This window comes from Panthera tigris, chromosome D3 (assembly GCF_018350195.1).
Source record: "Panthera tigris isolate Pti1 chromosome D3, P.tigris_Pti1_mat1.1, whole genome shotgun sequence".
NCBI lineage: Eukaryota > Metazoa > Chordata > Mammalia > Carnivora > Felidae > Panthera > Panthera tigris.
Window position 1 is genome coordinate 11,945,379 of NC_056671.1, and position 26,851 is coordinate 11,972,229.

The 26,851-nt window shown below is 50.8% G+C and overlaps 1 long non-coding RNA gene across 3 annotated transcripts in view; it reads left to right on the forward strand.

Moving 5' to 3' along the window:
- The window catches only part of LOC107179397, a 243,158-nt gene that overhangs the window by 135,967 nt on the left and 80,340 nt on the right, over positions 1–26,851 (forward strand). Inside the window, exon 5 of one of the 3 annotated variants that reach the window (XR_006209866.1) lies at positions 10,818–10,903. The exons of the other annotated variants lie outside the window; for them this stretch is intronic. This is a non-coding gene — a long non-coding RNA (uncharacterized LOC107179397). Of the gene's footprint in view, positions 1–10,817; positions 10,904–26,851 lie in introns of those variants that run through there. 3 annotated transcript variants of the gene reach the window in all.

The following is a 26,851-nucleotide window of genomic DNA, read 5'->3' on the forward strand; positions in this document are numbered from 1 at the left end:
TAAGTCACGCGTGCGGAGAAGAAAATATCCTTGACTCTCCCTTAGGATGTAGCTTTGTTGGAGACCGGTGTCTCATCTCTCCATAACCAGATCCAGATTTGCTTCCACCATTAGATGGCTTTCTGTTATTGAGAACCAGCAAAAGTAGCTGGCTGTGTTTAAGAGGCATGTTGCATGGAAACACGTATCGAAGGCCCAGAAAGACACCAGCATGGGAGCTGCTCACACACTAGGGCAGCACTGGAGCTGGGCCTGAGTAAATGAGGACTGATGTTTTGGCCTCAGTCTTTAGAGCATCTCCAAGAGACAGGTAGATGTGGACGCCAGAGACCCATCTCGTGGCCGAGGCATCTTGTGTTCCATCTCCAGCCGTCCATACGAGCAGCGTTCTGCCAGTGGCCACAAAAGCATAGTATCGGGTAACAATCGACTGACTGAATGGTAATTTGACTCACTGCCAACAACCCACAGGTCTTACACCTTCCCCCTTCTTTTTAACTTTGTGGATTTGTGTATGTCTGCGTCTGGATGAGGTGAGAAATATGTTATTCAGGCAAGAAGAAAGTCGTGCTCAGGAAGATTTTTAATTTAGCTTGAGTACTTCCGTGCTCTGAAAATGACTTTTCTCCACACCCTGCCCCCACCCGAGCGTAAAGGAAATATATATTCGTTCCAGAAAATATGGAAAAAACACTACCGGTCAGGGGACTTGATTGTTAAGAAACATAAACTCGCTATGACTGCCTTAAGCAAAACTTAATTTATTCGATGCAAAGTCTGGATCTCTCAGAATTGGCAGGAGGTTTTGCAAATTAGGTTTAGAAAGTGGGAATGAATCGTGGAAGCTGTAGGAGGTGGGAGGGGCAGGGACAACAGCTACAGTGTCATGGTAGGAAGGCTCAGGATAGCATACCAATGCTATCTGCCTTTTTTTTTAAAATTTTTTTTAATGTTTATTTCTGAGACAGGGAGAGACAGAGCATGAGTGGGGGAGGGGCAGAGAGAAAGGGAGACAAAGAATTCGAAGCAGGCTCCAGGCTCTGAGCTGTCAGCACAGAGCGCGACGCGGGGCTCGAACTCCCAAACCGTGAGATCATGACCTAAGCCGAAGTCGGTTGCTCAACCGACTGAGCCACCCAGGTGCCCCTCTCCCTTTTTTTTTAATTACATCATTCAGTAAGTGTTAGGGGCTGGACTGTGCACCCTAAAGATTATGTGTTTAAGCCCAAATTCCCAATACCTTAGAATATGATTGTATTTGGAGATAGGCCCTTTAAAGAGGTAATTTAGTCAAAATGAGGTCACTAGGGTGGGCCCTAGTCCAAGCTGACTTGGTGTCCTTTTAAGAAGAGGAGATTTGGACACACAAAGAGACACCAGGAATACACACACACACACACACACACACACACACACACACACAGAAAAAGCCACATGAGAACATAGCAATATGGCATCCATCTCCAAGCTGAAGAGAGAAAAAACAACCCTGAGGGCACCTTGATCTTGGACTTCCAGCCTCCGCAAGGGTGAGAAAATAAGTTTCTGTTGTTTAAGCTCCCCAGTCTGTGGTATCTTGTTTATGTAATCCCTAGCAAACCAATAAACTAAGGAAGCGAAGTTTTGGGAGAGGACGTCCTATTGACTGGACCGAGATCACAGGACTGTTTCCCAGTTGTATCTCTTGACTTCTGCCATGGAAGGTAGACCCCTGGAACTGCCTGGCCACTAACGCACAACAAGGCAAAGATCAGCCTTCAAAATAAGATCTGGACATGTGGCGGCCGGCCTTCTTGATGATCCCCAGTGAGGAATGATCCTCCCTTCTGGCATTCACACCTGTGATAGGTCCCTCCTCTGTTGAATCAGATCTAGTTTGTGTGACGAACAGATTATGCCAGAGGAAACCATGTAGAGTTAGGTTATGACAGGTGTTATGCATCTTCCTTGACCCCCCCGCCCCCCAGCTTGCTGGCTCTGGTGGAGGTAGTGGCCATGTATTGAGAACACTCAGGCAGCAGGTGGAGAGGCCCCCGTGGGGAGAAACTGAGGCCTCCTGCCAACAGCCAGCGTCACATTGCCAGTCATGTGAGTGCCCCACTTGGGAGGCACATCCTCCAGCCCCAGTCTAGCCTTCGGATGAGACCACAGCCCCAGCCAGTGAAAACTGCAACCTCACGAGAGACTCTGAGCCAGAACCACCCAATGAGCTGCTCCCAAATGATCGACCCACAAAAACCATGAGGCAAAGTAAATGTTTATTATTGCTTTCAGGAGCTGGGTTTTGGAATGAGTAGTGACACAGTGCTTGGTAACTAAAACAGCATCCCACCCGCCTGGCTGTTGCGGGTTCATTTGCAATGCCTGGGAGTTATGTCTTTCCTCAGCAAGTAGGGCTTGATGCAAATATTGGACTGGTTCATGGGCACAAGGGCCCTTCTCCTTTTTTCAAAGAGGGACTGACTCCATGTTGCAGTTTCTCGTCCAGAACTCCGTACAGGCTCAAGCTGGGCCAAGACTGCATTGGAATTTTTTATTTTTAACATTTTTATTTATTTTTGAGAGACAGAGAGAGACAGAGCGTGAGCAGAGGAGGGGCAGAGAGAGAGGGGGAGACACAGAATCTGAAGCAGGCTCCAGGCTCTGAGCCGTCAGCACAGAGCCTGTTGCGGGGCTCGAACCCATCAACTGTGAGATCATGACCTGAGCTGAAGTCGGACGCTTAACCCCAGGTGCCTCCCTACGCTGCATTTGAAAGCAGCCCATCTTTGCTGTGTTTCTTCCTTCCTACATTGCTTCTGTCCCTCACGTCACCTGCACAAGACTTCTGATGTCAGGTTCCGCTTCTAGGGAAACTGACCTCGGATGGACTGCATCCAGGAGGGAACAATGGATGCCAAGCAGTCAGAAACATGATATGACTAATACAGTCCATCCCTTCACTGGCCCGGCTTGTAATTTTTCCATACACCCACTTTTTAAGTGGATGTATGTTTCCATACACCCGCACATCCACACCTCCTTATACAAACAGACACAAATTTACCTTCTCCCTGAAGGGAGATAATTTGTGTCTGTCACTGGCTGCATGTGCCAGGAGTGTGTGCTTCCCGGATCACCGTATACTCTTCTGTTCTTTTGTGACTGGCTTTCGATATGTTGCAGCCTAGGAAATGGTCATTTTAATCACTGCCATATGCCATAGAAGGGAAAGGGAGACGAAAGAGAAGTGGAGTTCTTTAAAATACATAAATACATATCTCACGCCTGAAAATATAACCGGCTTCTGTAACTACTCGTAATGTTGTGAATAATCTTTCTGACTCCTGTGCTTCCGGGCCTATCCTCCCTGCTTGAGGTTATTCCCCCAGCAAGGTGACCCAAACCCTTATTTCTCAGGGGGTTTAGTCCTCGGTGTCCTTGCATGTAAGGATTTGCCGTGGCTTTGCATGAGCTTGGACCCCTGGGTGTGGCCACGTGGGCGTGGCCACGTGGGCATGTCCCATACTCGAGACATCCCTTAAGTTCTATACGTACTCATGTGGCTCACGGTGGGAAGCAGAATTTCTATTTGCCTTTCGTAGGGTCATCACTGCCAGCCTGCCGGCACTAATAAGGGAGCCTCACCTCCCAATTCGGTGGGATCATAATTGAGTTCTTTCTTAGCAAAGTCACAGGTTAAGATTGAGACGCAGAGTTGTTAAAAATCAGCCTGAGAAATGGTGCCCGAGGAGGGGGGTGGCGCAGTGTGGTGGAGGGGTCCATGGCTCGAATTCCAGATCTATACTTCTATTCTTTCAACATATGAAAAGCCATTTCTTGAGTCCCTTCTAGGTGGGAGGCAACGTCTTAGTTACCGCCAACAGGGTAGCATTTATAGGCCTAGTCCTACATTTTCCTTAGTCGTAGAAGTCATAGAAGTTATTTCACTTCTCTGGGCCTCACTTTCCTGACCTGCAAAATGGGCTGTTAATACCTACCAGGGGAGGGAAATCACTTTGTTTTGTCACCAGGAAAATGGGGACACTAATACTTGGTTTTGCTGGGAGAATCGAATCAGACTAATGTATAGAGATCCATTCATGCAACAAAGAGTTACTGAATATCTAACCATGTACCAGCGATGACGGTAAGCTCTGGGAACACATCAAATGCATTTCCTGCCCCCTTGGACCCTACACTGAATGAAATTAGATGTCAAGCAAAAAACAACCACTGTGATTAGGGTTTCTAATAAATAGGCAATCAACCACGGGTACTGCTAGAATTCTTCCTTCGTCATTGCCCTGTTGGCCCTCGGGACCCACTTAAAGACCACCAGGCTTCGGAGAGCCTAGAATACCTACCCTGTTTCGTTCGCTGAGGCCTGAGAAGGAAAGTGACACGTCAGTTCTGGAGCAGCAGGGACAGGTAAGAGTTAAAAGTGAAAAGTTCCTCGAGGAACAACCACCAATGTGTTTGCTGCCATGTTGGCTGAGCCTTGTCACTTCGCCATGACTTTAGGTTTATGGAAAAAAAATAAGCCCGACAGGGAGGAGGAGAGGAAGTCATTTTTCCTACAGCACAGCTGAAAATCCCATCGCTCCATGGAATTTTTTTTTTTTTCTCCTTTAAAGTGCACAGTTTTTGGATGGATTTTGCTCCTCTGTCAGCTTCCTTTAGACATTTTATTGTAAGGTGTATTTATGGACTTTGAAACCCACTATACATGGCCAAGCACTAATTCTGGGGTTCTCTGGCTCAAGCTGAGTGTGCCTAGCATAGTGGCCGGTGTGCACAACGTGTCATATCTACTCGACAAATGTTTGCCGGATGAACCGTTGCCTGGAGACTCCAGGTCAGTCATAACTTTCTGGAAGTTGTGTCCTGTTGACTTCATCTTGCTTGCAGAAGAAAAAGGTGTCAGTCTGTTTTTCTGCATCCGGGAGTCTGGTTTTGATCTGTCAGGGTAGAAACCCATCAGGACTCTGAGGCAATTCATGTTTGAGGAGCACCTATTAGATGTAAGTCATTGCCTTGGTGTTTCGAATGTCAGATCCTCGAGATATTCAAGAAACAAGGAGGTGAAGGCATCACGTCCCTTCCCCCCCTCCCCTGAGAAGAAGTTATGAATTTGTTCAGCTTCGACCCTTAATTCATTTCCACGGGGATCATGCTTTCTGGTCGCTGCAAGTCTCTTGTATCCGCTGAGATGTGTCTGTCTTCTTGTTGGCTGATGGTTTTGCCATTAGTCTGATGAATAGACTCAGCCTAACATTCTTCAACTCCGGGGTAGGAAGAGATTCTCGGAGCCACTCTGCTGACCCTGTCATGTTACAACACAGAAAGCTTCCAGTGGGGGCTTTCTCGAGGAGGCAGATCAAGCAGGGAAAGGCTTTCCTTTTCTCTGGCCAGCTCCTTTTGGACGGAGGGAGGACAAACTTTGCATTGTAGTCTGAAGACTGTCCAAGAATGCAAGTTTCTGGTTTACTGCCATGGTTAGAATTGCTTGGCTAGGAGGACATTGTAAGTAACCAGCGCTTTGCCTGTGTGTCCCGCCTGTTGTAAACCCCAAGCCAGCCGGAGGTATATTTATTGAGTAAACAGTTACTGAATCGGTGGGAAAAATGAATGAAGAGAAAAGAATGCTTGAGGGTGGGCACATAGCAGATGCTCTATAAATACTGAGGCATGAAGCAAGAAAGGAATGAGTAAATAAAGCAAATGAAGACACGAATGAGGGTGATTTCCAGGAGGAAATAGCAGTAAACAGCCGAGTTTGAACGTGCGAGACAGTTGTGGGGCGGCTTGTCGTGGCGAATGGCGCCCTTGACTTCCCGCAATTCACAGGGATGGTTGCTCTGTCCCTGCCATTGTCCCCTGTGAGTCATCCTTTCGGACCAGGTGTCTGGACCAAGAGCGGCATCTAGGCCAAGGGGACAAATCACAGCGTCTTCTCCGGGAGGACGGGCCTGGGGCTGAGCCAGAGTCTCAGAGGCCGTGTTGTGAAGATGCTCCCGGGGTGACCGTGGGCGATCTCGCTTTCCCCTTCACCAGGGCGGTAAGGAAGAAGGAAAACGTGGCCTGGCAAGAGGCGCAAGGGTAAAAGACAGAGGGGAGGGAGGCAGGGAAAGAGAAAGAGAAACGGAGGGGGAGAAAAGAAATGGGGGAGGAACGCCCAGATTCTGGAGATTCTTCTGGTTCCTGCAGAACTTCTAGCCCCCGTGGTTCCTCCCAGAGCCCGGAACCTGTATCCTTTCCCCAGTATTTTCCCGGAACCAGCGCCAACTCCTTGAGGCCGGCACCCTCCCCCCCCCCCCTTCCCCAACCACCAAACAACCTTACTGCGCATGCCCAGGGAGAAGACGCTCCTGGCCTCCTGGTCAGGGCGCGGGGGGCCACGGCCGGACCCGTCTGCAGCTCTCTTCTTTTCCTCGCTTCCCTTCCCACTTCTTCATCCCTTGGGATTTAAAGATGGGGGTGGGGGGTGGGGGGAGGAGCGGAAGAGGGAAGACAAACAATATGGGACACCTCTGCCCTCGTCCCTTCAAGCTGGTTGGGGGTGGGGGGGGGGGAGCTGTCGTGGGATGTGGTGTCCATTCAGGGCTGAGGTTTGTCATCCCTGCTTTTAGCCCGGGGTCTCAGTGGCTGTGTCCTGGCATCTGGCCGCTCACGGGGACCGAAGGGTGTCCGGGACAAGCTGCTGGGTAGCAGAGGGGCCTGACCTCAGCCTTGCAGTGAGCTCACCGGGCGTTTCCTTCCCGGGGGGCCGGGTCCCGGGGGGTCGGGCAGAACGCACCCACGGCTGAGTTTCAGGGCAACCCGGCCGGAGTCCCCTAGCAGGCCTGCGTGTCGTGGGGCCGCCACAAGGGATCACGGGAAAGATGTGGTTCTTGTCCTCCCTCTTCTCCCCGGCGAGGGAGGCTGGTGGTTTTGGCTGCCTGGGTGGAAAAACAAATACCCTTCCGCAAATAAGTTCTTCTCACAGCCTTGAATTAGTGTTGGCAGAAAAACACCTCCGAGTGGGGATTCCACAGAGGCGCAAGCCAACCACACCTTTGAAGAGGGATGACCTCCGAGGGGTGGGCTGGACGGGTTGGGCGGAGCGGGGTGGGGGCCGAGGGGGCTGTAGGTGCCCCTGAGTGGCAATGTCGTCGACGCCGAGAGCTGGGGAGGCACGGAGGGACGGGGCGCCCGGGCCCCTTTCTCCGGATCGGGCCGAATGCGTTCGTTTCCCCGTTTCCTCGGTGTTGGCAGAGGGATCTGCGACTCCCAAGCAGCCAGCGAATTCATGGCTGTCTGGGAAAAGCACCACTGCAACAAAAAACGAGGAGAAAGGAACTTGCTTTGCAAATGAACTCGCAGACCCTGGAGACTGCACATAAGGGAAAGTTTAAAATCACGGCACTTTGATGGAATCTCTCTCTTCAGCCTGAAACACACCTCTTTTTTTTTTTTTTTTTCCCCCAGCATCCCTGAAAACCGGCCCATTTTCAGCATCACTTCCACCCTTTGGCATCCTGACCCCCTTGGCCGGCCGTTTCCTCCCCTTGCCCTCTCCCATGCACCGGGCCTGCCAGTCTGAAGGCTGGGGCATGATATCTCTGTGCCATGCGTAAACACCCCTCGCCATTAAGAGCTCCATCTAATGAGAAACAGAACCACGGAGGGGAAGCTTCAAAGTGGTTAACGGAAGGAAGTGCCTGGAACGAAATCCGACTTGATGTCCCAATTAATACGTCCCCTAATTCTATTTCCTGCCCTTGTGGGCTTGCGGCTGCCTCCCTGTAATTTCTGTGGGCGACGGAGGCTTGGCTGATGGGGAGGAAGGAACCTGGAAATGGGGCGGCTTCACAGATGGCTTCATATGCAGGCAATGGGCATATTAGGACAAATTAGGGAATTAAGGAGGAGGAAAAAAAAGAGACAACGACAGTCAGAGGAAATGTCATCCCAAGTAATAGTATTAATGGAGACGGGGGCTCTGCTGGAGAGGGTGGCTGGAGAAATTGAGAGCTAAGAACAGCTGAGCAGTCTTTTCGTCCAGCCTGGGAGTGGGGAGCTGTTCCCGGCGTCCTTCCCCCGTGCCCTCCCGGACCTTGGGGTGGAAGCAGCCGTGTGGGTCTGCTCAGGAGGATGAAGGACAGGTGTCTGGACTTCAGCCAAAAGCCTGTTGAATTTAGGTGAAGACTTTGGGTGCAACTAAAGTGACCTGGGAAGACGGGAGCCCGGGAAGAGTCCAGTTAGAATGCATGGGGGGCTCTGGGAGGGGTGTAAGCTCTTGGACATGATCGGCCCAAGTGGGTCCACTGTTGGGTCATTCTTGGCAGGTAAGCACATCGACCACCACAAGGCAGATGCTTGCAGAGGGCAAGGCACATCATCACTGATGCCCGGGACCAAGAGTCTATCAGAGGCATTGGGAACCCTGAGAGACATGGGGACCAGAAGAGCCTCAGCCAGTCCGCTGGGGGCAATTTGGGCAAAATCCCTGGATTGGCTTCCCTGACTCCAGTCTCTGCAGCATTCTGGTCTGTCCTCAGCCCACCTTGCGTGGACCCACCTAGCGATACTTCTAACATACAGAATCTGTCTCATCACCCCTTTTCTTAAATGTCTGCTGGGCGTCCCAGTGCCTGTGTGTGATCGAGTCTGGCCACAGCAACATGGCGTTCGTGGCCTGTGAAACCCCCGGTGAGCTTTCCCTGTGACCTTGCCACCCTTCACTCTCCTTCTAGACCTCCACCCTGCCCCACCGTTGCCCCAGCCTGCCAAGCTCTTGTCTCTTATGTGGCTTTGCACATGCAGTGCCTTCCTCCAGCCTTGCCCCTCTCCCTCTTCTTTGCTCCTGTGTAGCCATCAAATCCAAGTTAAAAACATTTTTCTTTAGTCTATTTTTATCTATTTTGAGAGACAGATATAGAGCCAGTGGGGGAAGGGCAGAGAGAGAAAGAAGGAGACGGGATCCCAAGCGGGCTCTGAACTATCAGTGCCGAGCCCGGTGTGGGGCCCGAAGCCACGGACTGTGAGGTCATGACCCGAGCTGCAATCAAGAGTCAGACAGACAGACACTTCACCAACTTAGCCACCCAGGTGCCCCCATTAAGTCCATGTCTAAGTGGCTTCCCCTTGCTGAAGCCTTTCCAGCCTGTGAGTTACCTTCTCTGTGTTCCTGGGGGGACTGTCTTTGGGCTCCATGGCGTTGTAATAATTTGCTTTTGTGTCTGGCTTTCCTCAGAGAATGTCTCTCCAGAGAGACCCAGAGGACAGGACCAATGGTATACGTTTCTCTACATTCACAGTGTCCAACATAACATAGGAGCTCAGTAAATGGGGAGGCAGGAAGGGAGAGAAGCAAGAGGGTGTAGACAGAACAGGAGACATGTAGAGCTGTGCTACCCGTGACATAGGGATATTATCGGTATGGAATACAGATGTCCGAGTGGACATGAAATGAACCTGAGTTCACATGGACCAGACTGCTCGATGCACCTGGTGATTAAGAGCCTATGCTGGAGCCCTGGGTTCAAATCCTTTTGCAATCTCTCAGTCATGGGGGAGGTCACACCCCCTCTCAGAGCCTCTGTTCCATCGTCAGTGACATGGGGAAAAGGTGGTCTTGAGGGTCAAACAAGGGAAAGCACTTAAAACGCTCTGCCCCGTGCCTGGTGTGTAGTAAGCAACGGACAAAATCTAATATCCGTGGAAGAGTCGAGCCTGGGAACTCCGTCATTCTTTTAGACTGTCTGTGGTTCTCTCTCCTTCTCCTCTTACTGGTCTCTATCTGCACAGGCCCTGCCCCATAGTCTGAACCGTTCACTCTTTTCACCGTCGGGATAGACAAGCCAGGGTGTGGCCCCAGCGTTCATGCCAATTCATTCATTCAGCTCCCGGCATCTTGGTTACTGGGGGACAACGTCACTGCTGTGGCTTGGTTCCTGCAGGTCTGGAATCCGATGCCTGGTGCTTCTGTTCTTTTACTGTGGTTTGTCAGCCCGTGGGAGACATGACAAAGCTGCTGAGGTCACACCGGGGGGGTCTTTTTCATCAAGATAAACCTCTACCCAGTCCACATTCCTTTCACGAAGTCCCTAGGATCTGGTGTTCTTGCCTGGAGCTGAAGCCATTAATCCCTGGTCAAATAGTACCTATGTAAATATTGGTGTAATGGCCACATCAGTCTGGGTTGTCGTTTCTCCTTAGGAAATCACTGAAGATAAGGAGAATGGCTCGAGGTCCGTGCAGGATGGTGTTAGGGCTTGCCAAGGCTTTATCCAAGTCATTCTCTAATGGGCTGAACAGGGTGCCGGTGGCTTGAGAACTTGCTTAAGACAAGACCGTTCCATCTGAATCATCCGTGGAGGTGATGTGGCCCCATGAGTTTCACTCTTGACAAACTTGGAGCTTGATATTTCAGGACATCTGCCAAGTTTTCCTTCCTTCTCCTTCTTTTTCTTCGTCTTCTTCTCCTCCTTCTCCTTCTCCTTCTCCTTCTCCTTCTCCTTCTCCTTCTCCTTCTCCTTCTCCTTCTCCTTCTTCTTCTTTGAACCATTTCATATCCAGGATTTATTTTGGGTCCTTCCTTGGGGTTTGAGAAGAGAGTGTCATCATCTCCATTCCACTGATGAAGAAAAGAGGCACAAAGATTAAGGCCATGTGTCAAGGATGCATGATGTGCTACGGAGGTTCCTTTCAGAAATGAAAGTCTTGTCCCACCCTGCCCCCCTCCCCCAGATTCTAGGAGTGTTGCCAGTTAAACGTCTTTAGCTCCCAGCCCTGTGTGGGTCTGGTGCTGAGCTGAAGACATCCACCTTGCTTATGATTACATCCCCTTCCAGGGACAGCCTGCACATTAAGACTGGCAGTACGGGGGAATGAAGGCCTGGCTCCTCGACCCCAGGAGAAGGGTCATCATGTCTTTAGACCATCCTGTCTTCAAGCTTAAGTCAGCCGAAGCCTCTGTTGAGACCGTCACAACTGGACGTTTCCCTTTACCCAACCCCCATTGCTTTCCTTCTTTTCCATCCCCAGTAAATGTGTTCATTAAACCTTACTCCCACCTCCATTTCCTAGGGAACCTGCCACACCAAGGTCACACAGGGTGAAAGGGGAGAAGGTGAGGCTGGAATCTAACGTGCTTGGCCAATTTCTGTGTACTTAGTAGGTACTAGGTCCTGAGCCAAGAGCTGGGGATGATGTGATGAACAAGGTTCACAGGATCCGTGCCCTCATGGGACCATGTCTGGAAAGACAGCAGACATTGAATTTACAGTTTTACAGGGGTGACGGGTTTTAAGAATGAGAGGTACCAGACGCTAGGGAAGTAACAAGAGCACCACACCAATCTGGGGAATCATGCAGGACTTCCTAGAGACAGTCATGGCTGAGTTAGGAGGACAAAGACAAGTTATCTAGACAAAGAACAATTTGCTCGGGGAGCTAGATATTGAAGGGGGCATGGCATCATAGTGGAACTCACAGGACTGTGAGCATGAATGGATCCTGGAGGTGGGGGTGGGGCAGTGGCTTGGACCACTTGGGTAACCAAGAAGGCTCTGGACCCTCTTTGTGGTACATAGCTTCCAAAGGTGCCCGCGTGTAGGACTTCACCTCTAAACACACCTACTGCTCCATCCAAACTTTGAATCTGGGCTGGGCTGGTGGCTTGCCTTGGCCAACAAGAACACAGCAGAAGTGATGTTCTGCCAGCTCTGGACTTAGGCCTGGAGAGGCTGGCAGTTTCAGGGTTCCCTCTGAAAACCCATCATTGGGCTGAAAAGAAGCTCACACTATTACGGAATGATGAGATGCCGTGTGGAGAATGAGAGGCTGCATGGAGAAGCCTTGGGGAACCAGATGTCGGAAAACATCTTCCTGAACCTTCCAGAATAGCCCGAACACCAGCCGAATGCAGTGCGTGAACCCAGCCGATACCTTGTGGGGCTGAAGAGCTGTTCAGTTGTGCCTTACTTGGATTCTTGACCCACGGAATTATGAGAAATAACAAATCATTTGGGTTTTTTTTTTTCAGTCTTTCAGTTTTGAATTAGTTTGTTACACAGCAATAGCTGACTGAAACATTTTTTTCCCAGGGCGGGGGGCAGTATCCTAGATACACATATATCCCCCAAAGCTCACACTGAACATCAATAATGTGCTAGTCTTTGTGCTATGGGTTTTCACAGCTTGTTTCATTTAAACCTCAACAGAAACCCAGTGAGGTTATCAGCATTTATGTCCATTTCACAGATGAGGATAGTGGAGACTCGGGATGAACAGGGCTTGCCCACCAGGCACAAGTTAGAAAAATGGTGGAACATGGACTTGAACTCGGGCAGTGTGGCCCTGACACCCACTCTCCATCACTATATGGATTGCTCTTGCACTGGGTCATTAAGATCTGCACTTCCATCTGTTGATGGCCAGTGGCAAGGAGCCAAGACGTGTTGTCCAGAGAGTAATCCCTGCATCTTAGACACTTCCGTGACCACCCAGTGCCTCTCTGGTGGCCTGGCTCCTCAGGCAATAGAGCTAGTCACACAGAAGTCAGGATAGGGGCAGACGGACCCCACACTGCAGCTAGGAGACCTGGCTGTTAGCCTCGGTTCTTGCCCGAGTGACATGGGGTCATGACTCCCCTCTCCTGTATGTCTCTTTCTCCATCTGTAGAAGGAGAACAGAGCTTTCCAGCCATTTCCAGATTTGTTATGTTGGCAAATGACCACATCTATTATCCACTTGCTTTGTAAATCATCTCACATTTGTCACTGAAAAATGCTTGTCCGGGCTATAAAATTTGTTAACCAGAGGATTTCATGTGCTGGTTATAGATCTTTTGAAAACACTTGAGAACAAGTATATACTTTTAAAAAACTCGCCTCCATTGCCACCTAGAATTATGCCCCGTGCTGGTGGGATGTGGGTGCTACTTTGGAGACCTGGGGTTGGTGGTCCACATGGTCATTTGTTCTCGGCAAGGACTGAGGCCTGAGCAAACGAGTGGGTTTCAGGCTTGGGTCCCACTAGACTGGCTAACTGTCACCATGTGAACAAAGGTGCTCTCCAGGCCTTCTGTGCCTCATCTGGCCCCACCTTCTCCTGTGGGTGGGGTGGTCAGTGGGGGTTTCTCCTGCCATCGCAACACCTCATTATGGAACAGGAGACTTCACATTAGGGTGCAAGTCTGGGCTTGGGAGAAAGACCTTCGGCAGGGAGGCAGAAACAAGTTGACAAGAGAGAGTTCAGCCCCTCCAACTGGTCTGTAGGAAATTTCTCTTAATCTTTACTTCTAGACAATTTCTAGATTTCCTTCTTTGAGTGTCTCTGGTCTGAGGCTTGGCTCCCAGAGATGGAGAAGGTCAAGCTTGAGATTGGTCTGCTGTTAATGGAGTACCATAGTTGGAGAACAAGGCTGCTGGGAGGGTTGTGTGGCATTCCCTCCATCTCTGGCTGAGGTCCTGGCATGTCTCAGAGCCAGCTGAATGGAGGAGAAAGAACATTGGATCGAGAGAGAATAAGAATGCCTAATAATTAATAATAACCACCCCCACCACCATCACGACCATCATCACAGGTAACATTCACTAAGTGCCCATACTCTTGACTTAACTCATCTGACTGCTCCCCACCACAGCTCCGTAGGAGGTAGATCTACTCTTCTCTCCGTTCTATCGATGAGGAAACTAAGATTAAAGAGAGTACGTCACTTGTTCAAGATTTCACCCATTGTAAGGGACAGAGAGGAGATGCTCAAATCCCTTCCTCTCTCTGGACGTTTGGTGGTCCATTCTGTAAAATGAGGACATTGGGCCAGATTGTTGGCAGTTTAGGGATTCTGGTTTTCAATCTCAGACTCATCCTTCCAGGGAGCCCAGTCAGAAAGCCTGATACATAAGAGAGAGGTAGGTGGGATTGCTGGGTTATTGATGCAGAGTGGAGGGGAGGGAGCTCAAAGTCGTGCTAACAGAGCCAACCCTTGCTTTGCTGAGACTCCCCCCGGGGAAACTTCCAGGATCCTGTGGACTTTGTCTGCAAACCAGGAAAATAGGAGCTTCTCCCAGGCTGCTTTCTGGCTTTGTTGGTATCTATTTCTGAGCGTCCGTTCTCTGGAAACCTCAGAGCCCTGCGGACAGTTTAAGGTATGGTCCTTAGTGCTGCTGGTGGGGTTGGCAAATGTCCTTGATTGCAGACTTCTTCCAGCATTCCTTCCTTCAACATCTGGGGCCCCTGTCTGTGTGCCTACACTGATGTTGAATAGAAGGAACAGAAGGAGAAGGGATGCTTTGGCCACTTTCTAAGATGCTGTATCTTTTGGGGAGAAGGGAATGGGGAGACGGAGACAAGGTCACCGGCAGTTACAACGCTGAGGGATAGGGGTTTTAGCGGGAATGGGCACGGAGCTCTGAGGGATGGGGCTTTTAATTCAGACCTGGAGGTTCCGGAAGGCTTTTTGACGGGACAAGATGGGCCATAGAAGGAGCAAAGTGGAGTGGTGGGGGGGGTCAAGAATGGCCATTCAGGCCAAGGGAGACCCTTGTGGAAGTCTGCAGAAGAGAGGCATCGAGGGCCATGCTCTGTATGATGTGACTGGGAACGTGAGCAGGGCAGCTCTTTTTTTATGACCCCCTCCCAGCTCAGTCCCCCCCAATCCCCCGCCACCTGCAAAGCTTTATCTACCCCACCTGGGGCACAGTGAGAAGCAGAGGGGTGAAAGGTAGTAGTTTGGCAATTCCTTGGCTCTTGGTTGAATACGTTGCAAGAACCCACGAGTGATTACCGTTTCCAACAGGCTTGGCTCTTGGCCTCTTAATAAAAACAAGAAGCAGGAAACCGCCACCCGTATTCACTGCAACCTGGACATTTTCAGAGGGAGAAAATACGAAGAAGTGGCGAGGCGGGGGGAGAGTCAGGGCAGCATGGTACATTCCGTTGCTACGGAATTGCTCTGTCTCATTGCCTTGGTGGGGGGGAAGCTGGCCCAAACCTCTCAAACCTGTACCACCCGCTTCTCTCTCCATGTGTCCAGTCCTCAGGCTGTGTCTGCGACTCACCCTTTACGAGGTGGGTCGCCTGCATCCCCCACCCCCCTCTGGTGACACACCATGAATGAAAACTAGGTCTCAAAGGGCGGGATGGAAAGCCAGAAAGGCAAGGGGTACACAAGAAAGTGATTACCCAAAGCGTGCCTCGTAAAAACTCAGCCATGAAATTTGAGTCCAGAGTCCTGCTTGCAAGGCTCCTGTGGGTCCGACCTGGCGTCCACACGGGCCTGGACACGTCATGAATGTAGGCAGTGAAAGCCCATGCCTGGGTGCCGGAGGGAGCCAGCTTGCCCCAAACTCTATTTTCTCTGATATCCCTATCACCACACCAGCTTTCTTTTTGTTAGGGTTTGCTTAGAATATCTTTTCTCTTGGGGCGCCTGGGTGGCTCAGTCGGTTAAGCATCTGACTTCGGCTCAGGTCCGGATCTTGTGGTTCGTGGGTTTGGGCCCCTGTGTCGGGCTCTGTGCTGACAGGTCAGAGCCTGGAGCCTGCTTGGGATTCTGTTTCCCTTCCCCAGCTTGTGCTCTGTCTTTGTCTCTCTCAAAAAATAAATAAACATTAAAAAACATTTTTTTAAAGAGTATTTTGTTTCTAGGCTTTAATGTTCTACTGTTGGGTTCACGTATGTATGCCTTGGGAAAAAAAGCACACAGCTGGTTTTTTTAAAAAAATAATCCATCCCCAAGGTCCCTGTCTTTTAACTGAAGAGTTTAGTCCCATTATGATTAATGTGATTACAGATTAGTAATCTAATGGATTTATCTCTATTACCTGATTGGAAGATTTCTATTTACTGGGGTGCCTGGGTGGCTCAGTTGGTTAAGCATGCGACCTCACCTCAGGTCATGATGTCGCGGTTCATGGGTTCGAGCCCCGCGTCGGGCTCTGTGCTGACAGCTCAGAGCCTGGAGCCTGCTTTGGATTCCGTGTCTCCCTCTCTCTGCCCCTCTCCTGCTCGTGCTCTCTCTCTCTCAAAGAATAAATAAACATTTAAAAAAATAAAAAAAAAAGATTTCTACTTTACCATATTTTAGTATATATATTTTTCTTTTTGCCTCTGCTTCTGTCTTTCTTTATCTCTCTCGGATTATATACGATTTTCTTGACCTTCTCTGTACCCATCTTTTTGCCTCTCCTTGTTTAGAAGCTGTATGTTTTGTTCCTATTTTTGAAATGTGTATATTAAATTCTTCCTATGCACATGACTAACCACTGTAATCAATCTAATAATCCATCTGGCCTCCTCTTGAACAAAATGAAGCTTTCAGAACATGTAACCTCCAACGCGTTCTCCTTTCGGCATTCATATTGCTTTCGTGTAAGCCGGACTAGAGTCCCAACGCTACCCCCGCCCCCCTCTTTCTCTTTCTCTCTCTGTTACCTTGTCAGTAAGTTCGTCTCCCCGATTCTCGGATTCTTCAACCGTAAAAAGGTGGGAGTCGAGTCATAAATCTTCCTGGAGCATCGTTGGATGGCCAGAAACCACCTAGGGGCGGTGGACACGTTCCGCCTGTATGTTGATCCCCACATCTAGAAGTTGGGGAAGGCTGAGAATTGTTGCAGTGGCCTTGAAGGGCATTGGGTCCCTTCCCTTCGTTATTTGGCCATCTTTGGATGTGCTCTTCGGTTGAAAATCGGTGCGTGCTGGACCTAACCGTGCGTCAGGGCGGTGTCGTCTGCTGGGCTGACGGGAACCTCACTCCCCACCTGCGTGGAGATATGCCACCTCCTGTCTGCCTCCACTCTTCTCTCTCTGCTTCTTTGTCCCCATCCGTTTCTTCAGTCTCCAACCCTGTCTCCAGGGGTGTCTCTCCCACGTCCTGGTTCCTCCTGCTTGTAATGGCTAGAGTTTCTGCCTGACCCCCTCTTTCTCGGGGTCTCCGTGTCCTCCCTTCTGCCCTTCTCTGGCATCTTCCTGCCCGTCCCTGTGTTCGCCTCTCCGCCCTAGACTTCTCACTGCCCCCCACCCCCCTCCTCCATTTCTCCAGGCCATACTGTCACCTGTGTTCCTGCCTCACCGCCCAGCCTGCACATGAGGCCGGGCCCCCGCCTGGGGTCTCTGGGCTCCAGGAAGCCGGCCACAGACTGTACAGGCCGCGCCATAGCTCAGGAACTCTGCCAGCAATCATTTCATTAGGCAGGAATGGTGTTCCCATTTACCAGATAGCGGGTCCACTCCTTCCCCACCAGGGCCCCCTCCCCGCCACAAAGCCCCGCAGAGCTTCCTGCCCCGCGCGGCCACACAAGGCCTCATTCTAATCCTCTGACTTGTCTGTTTAGTGTCTTTGCAGAGGGGAAAGGAGCAGAAAAGTAGCTTGTCTTTTATTTTTATTTGCCCTCCTTTTTTCCTTCCTCCAGATATCCCCTTGGGGCACCGGCCTAGAACAGAGCAACAAATATTTACTAATTCCATTAACAGAAGAGTTTTTTTTTTTTTTTCCTTTCCAACAGAATATCTGAGGCCCCAAGTTCATGGTGAGCCTCCTCCCCCGCGTGGCCCCCTCCCCCCTCCCCCTCCACACGCCCAGGACTTATATATAGTTCACTCAGTGCCATTTCCCCAATTTTTTCTGAAGTTCAAGACAAGTTGAAGGGTCAAAAAGGCAAAGGGTGTTTTAGAAGTTTAGCAGACAGCTTTTGGTACAAGAAAGAAAAGGGGAGCGGGAGAGAGGGAGAGAAGGCAAAGAGGCAGGAATCTGGCTCACATTAAGCTGGAAAGTTCCAACCATTGATTCGGTCTGGAATTATAGTTCTCCACCCCCCCCCCACCCCTTTTAAATCACAAAACATGGTTTATTCGTTTTTGTCTTTTTTTTTAAATAGCAACCAAAAGTTACACTTTGGTTCACCAACATGGAAACCCATCCTTCTTTTTTTTTTTTTTTTTTCCCCCCTTCACGTCTTTCAGGTAGGACGGAGAGAAAGGGGGAAGGGAGGATGATAGAATTCCAAGGCAGTGAGTCCTGCTGTCTTTACCCCAGGCCCGCCTGCCGGGGAAAACCAAGGACATGTCCTCATTGAGGAAAGAGTCTGTCTGAAGTGGCGATTTCAGGGGAGAGGAGAAAAGTCTCGTGAGGTCGTGCTGACAGATGTCCCTCTGGGAACGGCTGCAGTGGTTGTGTTAGTGCCCCAGGGCTGCTGCTACCAGTCCCCACAAACCGGGTGGCCAGAGACGACAGAGATGTATTCCTGCGTGGTTCTGGGGGCCCCAAGTCTAAGATCAAGGCGTCGGCAGCGCCGCACTCCCCACAGAGGCTCTTTGGGGGGAGTCGCCTCTCCCAGCTTCTGGTGGCCCCAGGCGTCCTTGGCTTGTGGCTAGGAATTCCAGTCCGTCTCTGTCTTCACATGGCCTCCTGGCGTGTTATTCGGACGCTGGTCATGGGGTTTCGGGTGATCTCCTTCTGGGATGCTTACACCTGCAAAGACCCTACTTCAGATTTACATAAGGTCACATTCACAGGCACGGGAGTTAGAACTTGGACACCTCTTTTCGGGGGGACACCGTTAAACCCACCACAGTGATCACAGCCTGCGTCTCAACCGTGTGGCATAGGAACGTCTACCTGGACCGGCAGGGCGGGGGGGAACGCCGTGCTGTGTTCGTGCACTTCCCTCTCGGTCCTGCCCAGCACAAGGGCGAGACCCCAGCTGGTGCTAGGGTGTCTCTGTCCCCTTCGTGTTACTTGCTGAGCCTTGTCATTGTTCTCGTTTTTAATACTTATTTATTTTTGAGAAGGGGGCAGGCGGAGAGAGAGAGGAAGATAGAGAATCCCAAGCAGGCTCTGAGCTGTCAGCGCAGAGCCCGACGTGGGGCTCGAACTCACGAACCGTGAGATCGTGACCTGAGCTGGAATCAAGAGTTGGACGCTTAGCAAACCGAGCCTCGTCTTTCTGAGGAAGAAGGAGGGCGGCCCTCAGGCTCAGAACCTTTAATAAGCACCTACACCCAGTGTTTGCTGCACGTCTGACCCATGGGACTGTCTATTTATGAATATAGATACTGGTCTTTTCTTTATGGACATAAAACTTGCTTTTGGATTGAACTGCAATTTGAGCCAACAGTAGGAGGCTGAGTTGGGGAAAACGTCACGTAAAGAAATAATACAAGAGATAACCAGACACGGGGTGCTGCACAGGTGAGGGGAGACTGGGAAATGCTGGTGCGGTGACTGGCTTCCTGCTGTTCAGGGGAGCCAAGGTTTACCAGGAAGAGGGCGGGTCATAGAGGTTCTAGAGTCCTGGGGTTTGTTGATTTCTCCCTGAGCACCAGATGCCATTCGCAATAGTTGGGTGCGTTTTTGTTTGGAGAGAAAACCCAGACAGACCCCAGAGTTAAAGAGAAGAGTTAACGAATCAAGCACCCCTGCCACTCGGCTTCTATTTTATAGATGAAGACATGAAGCCCCAGAAAGGAACAAAAAAAAGGGTTGTCCAAGGTCACCCTGGCGTCTGGACTCCCCATATGTTGAGCGGCCACTATTTATGGGCCAGCTGCGAACACGGATTCTTTGGTACATGAGTTATTGTGTTAAGTCCTCACGGCGGCACTGTGAAATTGCTGGAATCTTACAGGGGAGGAAACTGAGGCTCAGGGAGGTTAGGAGCTTGTCCAAATGACGGAGCTGATGAGGGGAGGAGCTGGGATTCCCGCCCACATCTGGCCGACTCTCCATCTGGTGTTTTTACCAGAATAGCCCGCTGCCTTCCCCCTACTCGCAAATGTCCACGTGCCGTCACCTACACACACACACACACACACACACACACACACACAGCATTTATTTGGGTGAGAACATGCTGGGCCTTGGCTGTTTCTGCAGCCTCTACCCTCACACACCTCATCCAACTGACATTTCCCTGCTGGATCGGCTTGCAAAGCCTTGCAGGTGACAATGTGTTTCTGGCTCCCTCTGAAGGGAATGAGTGTGAGGGAGACGTTCCTCCTTGGGGAAAGAAAGAAAGGGGCTGTGTGCCGGGAGGGACCTTGAGCTCATGGGTGCCAGGTCATCTCTGTCTATTCTGGAGGTTCCTGGATACTGGAAGACCATTGGATGAGGCCAACTATTTGGCTTTTTGTCCCCCGCTACCCAAACGACCAGATGTCGGATGCCATCAAAGACTCTGACATCAAGACCCCAGGAGTGACCTCCCTCGGCTTCATTAGCTGTTGGGTGTCTCCGTTGCTAGATTCCTGGAGGGTTCCTTTTAAAAAACGTTGTCAACTATGAATTCCTTATCCCCATCAACTGGGCGCCCACACGGCACGCTTTTCATACAATTTCTTCGAGTTTGCATAGTCTCCAAAGCTCGTTTCGGAGTTTCAGTTTAAGATTCCCCCCCCCCCCCCCCCCATCCACCAATCTGAAGAGGAACATCCCAGGATATTTCCATGAGTGATTCCCTCAGCTCGCAGACGGGGAAACTGAGACCCACGACCCAAGAGCGGCAGGACTCAGAAGCCCCAGGGATGGTTAGGGCCAGAGCTGGGGTTTGGATGTTGTGCCTCTTCCGCTGTTTCTGCCTCTCTCTCAAAGCACCTCACCTTGCACCACTTGTGAACAGACCTAAGCAATCCTGGGAGAACAGCTCATGGGAACCCAAGGCGCAGGGACTAAAGTATCCTCAGGTTCGAATCCCAGCTCAACCACGTATAGGCCATGAAGCCGTGGGTAACTTACTTACCTTCTCGGAGCCGCAGTCTTCTCATCAGTAAAATGGGAAGAATACACAGCACACGGTCAGTGAGTAGTTGGTGCCATTACCATCATTATTTTGATTCGTAGCAGGTACCGAGGGAAAGCCTCTTGCTGTGGTATAGACACTGACAACAGGGACCACCCCACCCTCGCTCTGAGCCAGAAGACGTTCTACCCTGGGCTCGAATCCATTTTGGTGCTGGGATAGTAGAACTGAGAGGTGGTTAGAGGAGAAGGGGCTGGATCTTCCGATTTTTAGGCAAGGAAATGAACTCTCCGAGAAATTCAGCGATTTTTCCTGAAGGTCCCAGAGCTACTTAGAGCCAAGGCCGGGTCTGCATCCCCACTGACCTCCCACTGCTTGGGGCACATCCCCCTGGGGATATGATTCTGTAGTGCGGACACTGGCCGCTTCTGCTAATTCCCAGGCCTTTTTCCTAGTCGCTAAGATGCCGATTTTGGTCTTTTGCCGGAAGCAGGCCTTCCCAAGACCCCTAAGTGCAATGCCGTTGTTGAACAACTGAGGACCGCTTCATGGCTGACAGAAGCTTCACGTGGCCACTCATTCATTCACTCACCAAATGCTCACCCACCTCAAGCCTTTAGCGGTGGATACAGACGCTTGTACCCTCCCAGCCCTTGAGGGGTGTGGACAGCATTCTTCTAGCCTGCTCAGACCTACTCCAAAAGAGAGGTCCGCACAGCTATTCTCAGAGAAGAGCTAGGAGCCTGGAGCCATCAGGGAAATAAATGCCGGTGCAAGGGGAACCCAGGAATCTTTCGGGCATGAGAGCTTTCCATGAGCTGAAAGTTTACCATGTGCCGGGTTTCACCCTAAGCAACTTTATAATTATTATCTCGTGCTGGCCTCGCGACCCATCGATGTGGTGTTGTGGGTCATCCCTTTTTTCCAGGTAAGCAGCAAAGGGCAGCGAGGTAAGACCACCACATGGTCAGAGACTTTCACTGGTGAGCTGGAGAACAGGCTTGTCCCCAGACTAAGGGCCTCCAGATCTCAAGCTCTTCTCTTCTGCTTCATCCATGTCATTTCTTCCCATTGGGCACATGAAAGATGGGACCGGGAAGACTCATGTCCACGGTGGATTTCCACAATATCTGGAGGAAACCCAGATTCTGGGGTTACAGCCACTTTAAATTACTGTATGAATGCCCTTATGTGTCTGGGGCTTGGGAAGAAGGGGGCAAGAGAAACGCTAAGCATGCTTTCATTTATTCTGAGCAAATCGTGTCGTTTCCAGCTGTGGCCGATGCCGAGGATGACCTCTGTAGCGTGCATTTCCCTGGTTTTGCTCTCAGATCCTTGAATTAACCAACCCACAGTGGGACGTGCAATGTGAGAAAGAAATCTCTCGGTGATAGTTTAGGCCACAGAGAGTTGGAGGCAGACAGAATGGGAGAGGAAGCATAAGCCGTGGGAGCCCTGACCCTCACCTCTCTGTCCCCAAACTCCACCTCCTGGCCTCCTCAGAACTTTATCCTGGGTTTTTAGGGTGGAGCCTGATGTGGAGGGTTGAGTTCCTCAGGGAGAGAGGGGAACGTTGTGTTCCTTCCGTGGCACACTTAATTAAAGGCATCCACTGCAGAGGTCCTGGGGCAACCAAGGACCTTTGTAGCTCTTTGAATTCTCATCTGAGAGATCCCCTGAGAGAGACTTGCCAGGGTCACTCCCTAGATCAGAGGTTTCTAGATGCAACAGCCACAGGTACCCAGAGCCCATCGTCCTACTGACCCCGGCGTTGGGTTGAGTCTGGGGCAACTGGCCTGACCCCCTCCCCCTCCCCCTATGACGTGATCTCCTTTTGGACCCCGTTGCACTTTTTTTTGCCACTTGACCTTGCTAGAGACCACCCCAGCCTGTGAGAACATACTCTTCTTATCTTTGCAACCTAGTAGGGGAAGAAAGCGCATCTATGTCAGTTAGGTTGTAAGATGCACACAGAGGGGTCTTGGGGGGCTCAGTCGGTAGAGCATCCCGCTCTTGGTTTCAGCTCAGGTCATGAGCTCACAGTTCGTGAGATCGAGCCCCGAGTTGGGCTCTGCGTTGACAGCTCAGAGCCTGCTTGGGATTCTCTGTCTCCCTCTCTTTCTGCCCCTCCCCTGCTCATGTGCACGTGCTCTCTCTCAAAATAAATAAACCTTAGAAAACATTAAAAAAAAGACGCATATAGAAAATTGAGTGAGAACTGGCTTACGCTTAAGGAAGCTCATTGATAAGTGCGCCTGGAAGCCAGAAGCAGGTGGCTTCAGACCTGAGTCCACCCACACAGTCTGGTTTTACTTTTCTGAGCTGCTTCCGTTGGGCCATCCTCCATGATTTTTCTCGGCCATCGTACAGCGGTGGCCCCAGGTCTGTTGACTGCCCATGATCTCACTCAGAGGAATAAGAGAGTAGGCTGCTTCTGGGCACTCTGCTAGAAGATCAAAGAACTTTCATAGGGACGCTCCCCTCTCCACGCTCCGGCCAACCTTCTCTTGCATCTCGATGTACGGAAGAGATCAAGTGACCATTCCTGCGGCCATCACTCAGGGTACAATCAAGTTACTCTTAGATTTACTGGGTCGAGCACTGGAGCTGGGAATAGTGTTGCCTTGCCTGGAGGAACCCAGGCTGTGTGGAGGAGGGATGTGACACACGGATGACAGTGAGATTCTATTAGGAAGAAGGGTGGAGAGGCGGATGCTGGCGAGGCCACCAAAGGTGGTTGTCCCAAAGCCTTTCTGCTTCCGTCCCCGGGAGTCTTCTTATCCCAGTATGATTGTATGGATGTGAATGGAAGGGGCAGCTTGGTAGCAATGTCCTCAAACCCAACACAGACCTAACACAGACGGTCATTTTAGGAGACGTACCTCTGACTCTGTCCACCAGCAGTATCCACCCAGGATCTGGTCACGGCGGGGCCATTTCGTTCTTGTCTTTTCTCAACCACAGCTTTATGTTTTCTTATGTGATCAAGCTCAATTTGATGAGCACCTTGCTTGTGCCCGTTGAGTCTTACCGGGGAAGCAGATGTGAAGAGGGATCGAGACATGCAAGAGAGTCGTTAGGGGTGGATAACCCCCCGGGAAAGACAAAGGGGGAAAGAATCAGGATCGGGTAGGAAGAGCCTCAGACCCCAATAAAGATCGGAGAAAGTCCCAGCATCCGCCGTGCGGAGGGCCAGAGCAAAGGCGGTCCACGAGAGGGGTCCTGGGCTCGGCAGAAGTGTCACACCCTCAGTGTTCGGCTGGAGCATCCCAGGAAGCACGTGACTTTGACTGCAAAGCTGAGATAGGTCCCCGAGGTGCTGCAGCAGGGGGGCTGTCTACCAACTACACTTCTGACAGCTGAACGGTAAATTCTTGAAGAGAGACCTGAGCGTCACATCTTGGTGGCTATGTCGTCCTTCTGCACCTGCAGCGGACTAGGCCACTAGGTCCTGGGAGGGGGAAGGAAAGACAATACGTGGCCCCTTCCTCATGCCATCTGCGTGGCCTAGTGTTGCCGCTCCTCGATTTGCGAACAAAATCGGGTCTAACGTGTCCCTTTGCGGATAAAAAGTCCTCGGAAATAGCCGTTAATTCCCACTACAACCCCTGTAAAGTCCGCAGCATTCTTGTTAATGGAGAAGTCAGTTCAAGCAATAAGCGGGGAACACATAATACGGGTTATAATTCCGTGCCGCAGTTAGCTGTAAAATCTGTTATTATAGTAATAATTTGTTAAAAAAAAAAAAAAAAACCCAACCCTGCAAGACCTTGTTAGCAGCTGCAGCCCCAAATGCTTACCATTGAATCGGCCATTTGCAAGCTCTGCAAATGTCTGAATATCGTAAACACCATTTGATATTTGCTCGAGAGTACTTATTTTCGGGTTCGACAATATATCGCGGCGCAAACACTCGGTATATGAAAATGTGTCAGATGGATATCTCTACCGAATGGCGCCCGGAACAAAAAGCCGTGACGGTGATGATGTTTGGCATTTCGGCTCTCTATTGCTGCTTAATAAGCCCCCCCCAAGCCCGGTGTCTGAAGTTATGAACCATTGTATTATGCCCATGGGTTCTGTGGGTCAGGAAACGGATAGCATAGAGCTCTGATCTCTGACCATATTTCAGCGGGGAGATTCTTTTTTTTTTTTTTTTAACTTTTTTTTTTTTACGTTTATTTATTTATTTATTTTTGAGAGACAGAGAGAGACAGAGCGCAAGCGGGGGATGGGCAGAGAGAGAAGGAGGCGCAGAATCTGAAGCAGGCTCCAGGCTCCGAGCTGTCAGCACAGAGCCCCATGCGGGGCTCGAGCTCACAAGCCGCAAGAGCACGACCTGAGCTGAAGTTGGTCGTTCAACTGACTGAGCCACCCAGGCGCCCCGCAGCGGGGAGATTCTTAAAGGCTGGGGGCTTGAAGCATTTGGAAGCTCCTCCAATCACGTGACTGATAACAGAGCTTGGCTGGGACTCTCCACCAGACAGATGGCTTACGCACAGCCTCACGTAGCTTGGGCTACCTCACAGCATGGTGGCCTCGGGATAGACCTATTCTTTTCGTTCCAGTGATCTAGCGAACAAGGCAGAGACTGCATGGTCTTTTATGACCTAGCCTTGGAAGGCAGAGGGCATCATTTCTGCATTCACTTTTGCCGGAAGAAGTCAAGCCCACCCAGATTCAAGGGGGTGGGGCACAGAGCCCACCCCTTGATGGGAGAAGTGGCAAAAACATGTGGCTCTTTTAATGAACTATCACAGTTGACAATGATCGTTATCAGTAGCTATGTGCCAGGCTTTGTGCTAAGCTATTGTACGTGTAATTTTCACAATAACTTTACAAATTGGATGTTCCAATCTTTTTTTTTTTAAAGTTATTTATTTTGAAAGCGAGAGAAAGACAGGGAGAGAGGGAGCAGGGGAGGGGGAGAGAGAGAGAGGGAGAGAGAGAGAAAGCGAGAGAGAGTCCCAAGCAGGCTTCCCACCCAGCTCGGAGCCTGACGTGGAGCTCGATCTCACGGTTGTAAAATCATGACCTGAGCTGAAACCAAGAGTCAGATCCTTGACTAAGTGAGCCACCCAGGCGCCCCTCAATCTTTGTTTTATAGAGAAGTTAAATAACTTGCCCAGAGTCCCACAACTAGAAAGAGAGGAATCCGCGATGAGTGCCCAGATCTGTCAGAAGCCTGTAAGTGTTCCCGCTAGTCATAATTGCGTGCCCGAACGTCACCTCATCCCTAACCCCTGTGCCTGGACTCTATGGGGAGATAAGGCAATTGAGAGATGTTTAAAGGTGAATTAAAGGTATCTCCTTGCTTGTAATTTTGTTAGACGATGATTTCACTATCATTTCTCATTCGTATCCAAATTCCGGAGTTGCAAACTACCGTCAGGGGCCAAGTCAGAAGGTCCCATTGCTCCCTCGTGGGCGGTGCTGCCCCATCTTCTGTGCTCAGCTCCTGAAGACGAACGGTAGTGCGGTTAAGGGGGCTCCCACTGGGTGAGAAAAGGGGCCGGCAGGCGAGGATACGAGCTTCAGCCCCCAGGGCGTTCTCCTTGTGTCCACCTGCACGGGGTGGGCTGTGTGTCCTTGCGGTGGGCAGGACCCGGCAGACTGTGAAGTCCTGGGGGGCAGGGGGTCCCATCCAGAGAAGATGATGATGTCATCGAGAAAAGAGCCAATGCCCTGGTCTTGACAGGGGGTGTGAGTGAGTCCAGCAATGAGTAGAGACAGACGGGAGACAGGCAGACAGACAGAGGGAGGCGGGAATATCCCTCAGTCCAATCAGCCCGTCTCATCAACTGTCCACACCCTGGGAGGACCCAGGCATTTCACCGGGAAGTGTGAGATGTTCGTCACGCGTGGCTGCCACGGGCCCAGAGTTTGAGGTGACTTTGGACAGCACCTCTTGCTTGGTCCATTTCCTACCATCGTGGGGCCTCCCGAGACCCTGGCCAAACCCCCCTGCCCCCTTCCCACCCCGTTACCATACTCTCCCATCCTGGGCATCCTCCTGTTACCTGCCTGGCACACAGTAGGTGACCAGCTGGTGTTGTAAAAAGGTCACTTTGCACTCTGTCCATTCCCAAGTGGGTTCTCTGTCACACGTCTTTCTGCTTCCTTCCATCTTTGGTCCACAATGTCAT